Source organism: Myotis myotis, unplaced genomic scaffold (assembly GCF_014108235.1).
Source record: "Myotis myotis isolate mMyoMyo1 unplaced genomic scaffold, mMyoMyo1.p scaffold_m19_p_2, whole genome shotgun sequence".
NCBI classification, from domain to species: Eukaryota; Metazoa; Chordata; class Mammalia; order Chiroptera; family Vespertilionidae; genus Myotis; species Myotis myotis.
Window position 1 is genome coordinate 160599353 of NW_023416324.1, and position 8266 is coordinate 160607618.

Consider the following 8266-nt stretch of genomic DNA (forward strand, 5'->3'; position numbering starts at 1 on the left):
ATTTCTTGCCACCCATATGTTCCCTATTGAGTGTGTACCACAGACCTTGTCCCTGTCTTCTAATTACCTCATATGTGTTAGCTGTGTCCCCATACAGACCCTAAGTCTCTTGAGCATACTGCCTTTGTTTCATAACCCTCCACAGGGCTAAATGGAGAGTAGGTTCATAATTAATGTTTGTTGGCTGATGTAGAGGTCCTTCCATCAGCATAGAGAATACTACTCGGACAATAGCTATTCTTTCCTTTGTGCCTCTTGATATTCACATATTCATTTCATTTTTATAACCACCCTCATTTTCAGATGAGGAAACTGAAGTCATTCACGGAGGTTAAATACAGTCCCATGAACATCCAGCCAGTCAGTGAATGAATGGCTCTGAACCCAAGTTTAACACCAACGGTCACATTCTCCCCTTCTGCTGCTTCCTCCTGCCGTACATCTGAAGGAGAGCTGCTCTCACTAGAAGTCTGTCTCTGAAAACAAAAAAAAAGATAAGCAGCATTCTCAACTATGAAAGCTCAAAACGGTAGGTGTTTGGTTCCCAAAAGATTATGAGAAATCACTCGGGTTCTACATTAACAAATTAGCATCAGATCTGGGGGCCAGGTGGCGGGTGAAGAGAAGAGAATCAACAAGTAGATCTGAAAGAAAAGAAAATCCTCTCCTCATCCCGTTTCTTTTGTCTCCAAAGGGCACTACGCTCAGGACCCCAGAGAAAAGAGAAAGGGGGACAGAAGTACCAACAGTGGTGGGTTGGGGACAATGGGAAATTCGAGAAGCCAGAACTACACCAAAATTCCCACAGCTCCCTACTGGGGTGCCCATTGTGAGCATTCACCTTCAGACACCAGGGGACAGTGAGCAGGAGGGCGATGAAAAGAAGGTGGTGTGAGCATCTGGAAATGTAGCCTTATCCCCACCCCACCAACTGTACACAGGGAGCAGTTCTTACTGGCGTCCTGCCCAGCCCCCCTGGGCTGGCTGTCACTGTCCATTTAACAAGGGCTGCAGCCCTGGCACACCAGATGCATAAAACAAGGCATGAGGGATGCATCTGTTGACCTAGAGCAGGGGTCCTCAAACTTTTTAAACAGGGGGCCAGTTCACTGTCCCTCAGACCATTGGAGGGCCAGACTATAGTTTAAAAAAAAACTATGAACAAATTCCTATGCATACTGCACATATCTTATTTTGAAGTAAAAAAACAAAACAGGAACAAATACAATATTTGTATTTGCATGTGGCCCGCGGGCCATAGTTTGGGGACCCCTGACCTAGAGTGTCAAACACCAAGATCCACTCATCTTGAGATTGTAAGGAAAACTTCATTTCTGTGCTCAACATGGCGGCTTAAAATAAACAACCCAAAACTCAATAAAGAGACAGAATTCATCTGCAGAATGGCACAGGTGGGAGGTGAGTGGCTCACACAGCAGACCCCAGTCCAGCACACTCACCTCTCTGTGCTTGTGGGGTGGCAGGGTAGAGGAGTAAAGGGGTGGGAAGAAGTCACATGGTAGGGAGCCTATTCTAGTGACATATGCGATGTCCTCACTCTGGACTGCTGGCTGGAGGGGTCCCTAATTCTGAACCCACCCGACACTCAGGTGTCCCCTTGAACATTTTCCATGCAAATGGTCCTACCTCGGGGCCTCTGGATGGGCCTTCTGTTGGTCATAGGAAAATGACTCAAGTCGAGTTGGGTGAGGACAATGTCTTCTGTTGGGAATGGTTATTTTCTACGGGTTGTTTTCTAAATGTCGCTCCATTTACAGAAAGGATAGGATAAGAAACTTTTTTACATGAACAATTTCCAACCAGTGTGTGTTGGTTTGAATTGGGGGAAGGACAGTTAGGCTTTCAAGAGGCCTTGGTGTATATTTCCAGAATACCAAGAAACGTCTCAGAAAGACAGTAAATAAGACTCCATAGGTTTATGGGGTCCCTACCCCCAGACCAGGCTGCATTCTCAAATTTCCACCCCCTAACCCTCTTAATAGGCAAAGAGCCAATAAATCAACTAGTTCTGTTTCACAGACTCTAGACTCATATTTTAGGGGGAAAGCAAGTACACGCACGGTGACTCCAGAACATTCACAATCTATTCCTCCGAGGCTGGAGAAGACCTCCCCAGCCAGGACCAAGACCCCTCCCTCACCTCTGGCACTGCATGGGCCCCTCTCCCTTCAGCACTACCTGGGGCCAGCATCCTTTTCTGATAAGCCTTCCCAGCAGACTCCCCTGGAGCTGCCATCCGGGGACCCCAGTCCTATAGTGACTGCATCTAAAATCCCTCCACCTGACCTGACAATTAGACCGGGAACTCCCAAAAGCCTAGTCTTCTCTGTACATGTTCCCCAAGATCTGGCCCCTGGGGAAACAGGCTCCTGATACAAGGTCAGTAAACCTCACACAAAGAAAAATGACTCAAAGGCCGCAGCTAGCCAGTTACTGTGAGTATAAGAAACCAAACACATTCATCCTTCACTACTGTGGGTGGTTCTCTAAGCTCATGCCTAATGCTGTGTGAAGACGAGCATCCTTCTGTATCCTTCGTGAATGAGGGGACAGACATGCACATCCTGGTGAAAGGCTCTTATGCAAGCCCCAGAGTCCCTACTACCCAATCCAGCACCCAGGGTCCAGCCACTCCCACCAAGGCCAACTGCCCAGGCTCCTACCCTACCTGCTCTGGCTCAAGGCGCTTGGTCCACAAAGGGCCAATCTCACCCTGGGCACCAGGAGAGAACATTCCACTGATGGCCTAGGACACTGTGGGGCCAGCAGCAGCACCCTCCACAGTCCCCGGAGTGTGCAATGCAGGGAAAAAAGGCTAGGACGGGATCACAGAAAACAGACGGAAAGGAGGTCAAGAATTAAAGAGAAAATTTGTGAGAAGGGGGGGGGGGGCGAGAGAGAGAGAAAGAAAAACTCCTTTTCTAGGAACACAATAAGTTTGTGTTCCAGAAATACCTACTACACTTCCCCCAGAGACTTGCATTGTGGAGAGCTGATGCTTTGAAGTGTGAGGGACTCCCCAAATGATCCTCTCAAGGTCCCCAATTGGAAATAATTTACTGACAGTTGTACATTTTAACCAAAAGGACTGCCCTAAGGCAGGAAAGAACCCACAGTCCCACGTGGAAGGGGGATGCAGCTCTAGGGCACCGTCCCTGCCGCTGGGGAGGTGCACAGACTCTGCTCTTTGAACTTGGGGAGAGCTTAGGCATCGCAAGGGTGTGTCTCCCCTCCAACCAAACAAAACATCCTGGAAAACCTCTCCCCGCCAGCCCATCTTCGCATCCAATACCACTCCTCCATGCGGTCCTTTCGCTCTTCTAGCATGACAGTAGCACAAGTTCCAGGGAGCTCTGCCTCAACCACGGACAGCTAACACCTGGGGCTGGCTTTCCCCCAAACTTTCCAACGGCAATGATCTGCAAACAAGGGTCCTCCAACCATGGAACCCCCGCTGGAGCAAAGCAAGAGAGCAAGCTGAAGTGAGCAGCAGGCAGTGAGCAAGACGGCAGCGCCCGACGCCCCAGTTCTGCCTGGGACCCCGCGGCCGCCTTCACTGCCCTACTTTCCGGGTCTCACACTTGGGCTGTGTCACCGCGGCCCCGCGGCTGCCGTCACGGAGCCCTCCTGCCAGGGGTTAGGGAGCTGGGAAAAGAACCCACCTCTCTTCCTTGGGGGCTAGAGGCGATTTGAACCCCTCAAATCAAAGGCACGTCCTTCGGGTAACGCTAGAGAGACAACGGCATCGCGTCCCGAGCACCGCACCTCCCCAAAGAAACCCGGCTGCCGGCAGTCCAGGGCGGCCCCTTTACGCGCCAACTCCTCGCCGCACGCAGGAACCTGTCTCCAACAAGGAGTCGGGGCGCGCTCCGAGGGACGGTCCCCACCCCGACCCCGACCCCGACCCCCACCCTCGGAGAGTCGCTCCCAGGGCCGCGCTGGGACAAAAGCGTGGGATGGGCTCACTCACCCGCGCGGCGAAGGCGTCCGGGAGCCGAGTCCAGCGCTCGCTCCGCCGCCGCTGCAGACTCGGCGGTGCCGGGAGCCGGTGAGGCGCGTACCGGGCGGGACCGAGCGGGGCGGGGGCGAGCGGCCAGGCCAGAGAGGGAGCAAGTGGGAGAGTCCGGAGCGAACGCGCGTGAAGGCGGGCGACCGAGAGCGCGACGCCCCGCGTCCGGACTCACACTGCGGGCGCCCGCTCGCACGCGCTGATTTGCATGTCATTTGCATAGCGCTCAGGGAGTGGACCTGCGGCCCTTCCCGCCACGCCCACCCGCGCTCCTCCCCGGAGCCCTTGGCGCGGCTGGGGATCCCGAGCGGGCACCGCGCCTGATCCACTCGGCCTTTCCCCGCACCGCCCGGACCCCTCCACCCCGCGTGAGTGGCCGTGAGGGTGCTTTCTCTCCCCCTCTTTCTGGTTTTTGTATTTTCCCCGGATGGCCACTCGATCCAGGACAAAAGAGGACCACACACTGGAAAAACTCTGTAGACTTTTAAATTAAGTTCCTTTTTCCATCCAAAACAATAACAAATAATCGAGTAGGTCCCCGAAATGAATACAATATTGTTTTTTGGACAAAGTATGATGAAAAATGTAAGTCGTTCTCTTGGTTGGCGCGTTGTCCTGATGCGCCAAGGTTGCAGGTTCCATCCCGGTCAGGACGCATACAAGAGTCAACCAGTAAATGCATAAATGAGTGAAAAACAAATTCTCTCTCTCTCTCTCTCTCTCTCTCTCTCTCTCTCTCTCTCTCTCTCTCTCCCCCCCTCCCTCCCTCCCCTTCTTCTCTTCCTCCCTCCCCACCTTTCCCTTCTCCCCCCTCTCTAAAATCAATAAAATGAAAAAAAAAAATTTTTAAGAGACAAGTTAATGTGCAATTTGCTCAGTAAATGAGGAAATACGAAATTGTATAAGCAGGATAATATAGTCCCTTAAAATGCGGGTTCTGGAGTTGAATACACTACTCCTTACTTTCTAGCTGAGAAACTTGGGGCTAGGGTACTCATGATCTCTGTTACTCCGTTTTCTCATCTTTAAAATGGGGAAATCTAAGAGCCTTACAGGAATGTGAGGCTTCAGGGAGATATGGCGGTGCATAGCATACAGTTACCACTAATGCTTAAATGTATCATACAAGTATGATACAAGTCTACTTAGCAGAAAGCAACCATATGTAGGTGAGGCAAGAGGCAGGGAGCGAGAAGGGCGGAAGAAGCTACAGAAAGCAAAGAGAGCATGTCCTAAGATTGGAGGCAGCCTCTGGAAGGTTCAGACTAGGGTCTTCCACCGGACTCTGCTGTCAAGCTAACAGACCCAAATCTGAGAAAGCATTTCTGTAGCGTTCTCCCCAGAAGATGCAATCTTGGATGCATTTTGAAACGTTACCTTGGGAATGGTCTGAAGAAATATAAAATGTTCAACTCGGCCACAGAAAGGAAAGAAGGAAGGAATTAAATTGTAAAGGAATTGAAGTCTGTTCTGTGGTTTTAAAAAAAGTCCCAGACTGGGAGATCTGAGTGTTAGATCTGGTTCTGGACTAGTCTAGTGGGGCTTTCATGAGTCACTCTTGGAACCTCAGTTTTCTAATCTGTAATATGAGGAAACTCCATAAGTTGGGGGTTTTTTTCTTCTTTTTCTTCTTCTTTTTTTTTTCTTTCTATTTTTGAGGCATTTCCAGCTCTGAAACTATAGCCCCAGGGTTCCTCTGCCATCCTCCCTGTATTGTGTTATGAACCTTTCATTGTTTTGGAGGGTACCTACAAAGCTCTTTTAAATTCCTCCTCCTCCTCCTCCTGCTCTTCCTGGCTTGCCTAATATTTAGTTTGTACCTTCTATAAAATATTTCATAGGTTACCTGATCTCTTCACTTAGACTTTTTTTCTTAAAAAAAAAAAAAAAGAAAAAAGACTGTTCCAGATAAAAGAGTACTTGTCATGCTTTTTATTGTAAAATAAAACGCAGGTACAGAAAAACACACAAAATAAATATATAGACTAGTGAATTATTATGAGGCAAACATCCTTGCAGGCACCACCCAAGTCAACAACTAGAGCTCTGCTAGCCAGTCCAGAAGTCTTTCCATGTGCCTCCATCCCAATCACAGCCCCTATCACCCTTTCAAAAGTAACCAGGTGCCTGTCTTCCACCCACCTTTATTTTATTGTTGACACTATTACAGATGTCCCCATAGACTTTTTTTAAGTTTTTTTTTATTTCAAAAAAATGATTTTAAATATAATAATGTTACATGCAATAAACATTAATATCTCAAGAAAAAGATTTTCCATATGATATTACATGCATTAAACACCAATTATTCAAGAAAGATTTTACATATGATAATGTTACATTCAATATACATTGATATTTCAATAATAAAAGGATTTTAAGTATAATAATATTACCAAAACTGTACTAACATAGTATGATCTCACAAAAGTGGTAGGAAATATTAAAAATCTGCAAATAACAGGATTATTTTTATTATATTCTAGAATATTTTTCCCCTTTGGCTTTATTTTTGTTCATCAGTTTATGTTGTTCATTATATTCCACAAATGAGTGAGATCATTTGATATTTATCTTTCTCTGACTTGCTTATTTCGCTTAGCATGATGCTTTTATTATATTTTTAATTAAATCTTTATTGTTCAGATTATTACATTTGTTCCTCTTTTTTCCCCCCATAACTCCCCTCCTCCCAGTTCCCGCCACACCCTCTGCCCTCACTCCCCACCCACTGTCCTCATCCATAGGTGCATGATTTTTGTCCAGTCTCTTCCCGCCTTTCCCACACACCCCACCCCCCCAAGAATAGTCAGTCCATTCTCTTTTTATGTCCCTGATTCTCTTATAATCACCAGTTCATTCTGTTCATCAGATTATTTATTCACTTGATTCTTAGATTCACTTGTTGATAGATGCATATTTGTTGTTCATAATTTGTATCTTTACCTTTTTCTTCTTCTTCCTCTTCTTAAAGGATACCTTTCAGCATTTCATAGAATACTGGTTTGGTGGTGATGAACTCCTTTAGCTTTTCCTTATCTGTGAAGCTCTTTATCTGACCTTCAATTCTGAATGATAGCTTTGCTGGATAAAGTAATCTTGGTTGTAGGTTCTTGGTATTCATCACTTTGAATATTTCTTGCCACTCCCTTCTGGCCTGCAAAGTTTCTGTTGAGAAATCTGCTGATAGTCGTATGGGTATTCCCTTGTAGGTAACTGAGTTTCTTTCTCTTGCTGCTTTTAAGATTCTCTCTTTGTCTTTTGCTCTTGGCATTTTAATTATGATGTGTCTTGGTGTGGTCCTCTTTGGATTCCTTTTGTTTGGGGTTCTCTGCGCTTCTTGGACCTGTAAGTCTATTTCTTTCACCAGGTGGGGGAAGTTTTCTGTCATTATTTCTTCAAATAGGTTTTCAATATCTTGCTCTCTCTCATCCTCTGGCACCCCTATAATTCTGATGTTGGTATGGTTGAAGCTGTCCCAGAGGCTCCTTACGCTATCTACGTATTTTTGGATTCTTTTTTCATTTTGCTTTTCTGGTTGGGTGTTTTTTACTTCTTCGCATTTCAAATCTTTGACTTGATTCTTGCGCTCCTCTGGTCTGCTGTTGGGAGTCTGTATAATATTCTTTATTTCAGTCAGTGTATGCTTAATTTCTAGTTGGTTTTTTATCACAACATCGAGGGTCTCATTAGATTTCTTGAGGATCTCACTACATTTATCGGCAGTTTCTAGAAAATTATTGAAAGATCTTAGAAGTGTGGTTTTGAGCTCTATATCTTCCATTTCTGACATTTGCGTCCTGTTTCTTTGTCTCCGCATTTTTTTGTGTTTTTTTTGGTGCACCCCCTAGTGGTCTTTGTGCGCAGTCTTGTTGTAGTTAAGACTTGATTGTTGTAGGTAATACTAGGGGGGATTTGCCCTCAGGCCAAGCGGCTGTGAGAATCAGCTGTGTCTGCAGTGAGAGAACTTCTGTCCTCTAGGGAGGTGCTAATCTAGCCTTTGCCTGAGGCTATCCGGCAAATGCCTCTGTGCAGGGCTTGGGCTGGGCGGGTCCCAGGGGATCTATAGGGCGGGTGGAGTGAGCAGTTATGGCTGCTCTCAGTCCTGTCCCCAGGGGCTCTGCCTCTCAATGTCCCAGCAACCGATGCAAACCTTTGAGAGAAAACTGCCTTAGAGTTCCGACCAAAGCCAGACAGTCCCGCTTCTCCCGTTTGAGTCTGGGTCCCTAGAGACTC

At 47.0% G+C, this 8266-nt stretch overlaps 1 protein-coding gene across 1 annotated transcript in view; it reads right to left on the bottom strand.

Annotated features, from left to right (window-relative positions):
• Positions 1 to 4184, bottom strand: part of MYLK (myosin light chain kinase) — a 272007-nt gene extending 267823 nt beyond the window's left edge. Inside the window, exon 1 of the mRNA XM_036348905.1 lies at positions 3992 to 4184. The gene's annotated coding sequence lies outside the window, so the exon portion shown is untranslated. The remainder of the gene's footprint in view (positions 1 to 3991) is intronic.
• Positions 4185 to 8266: the final 4082 nt, after the last annotated feature.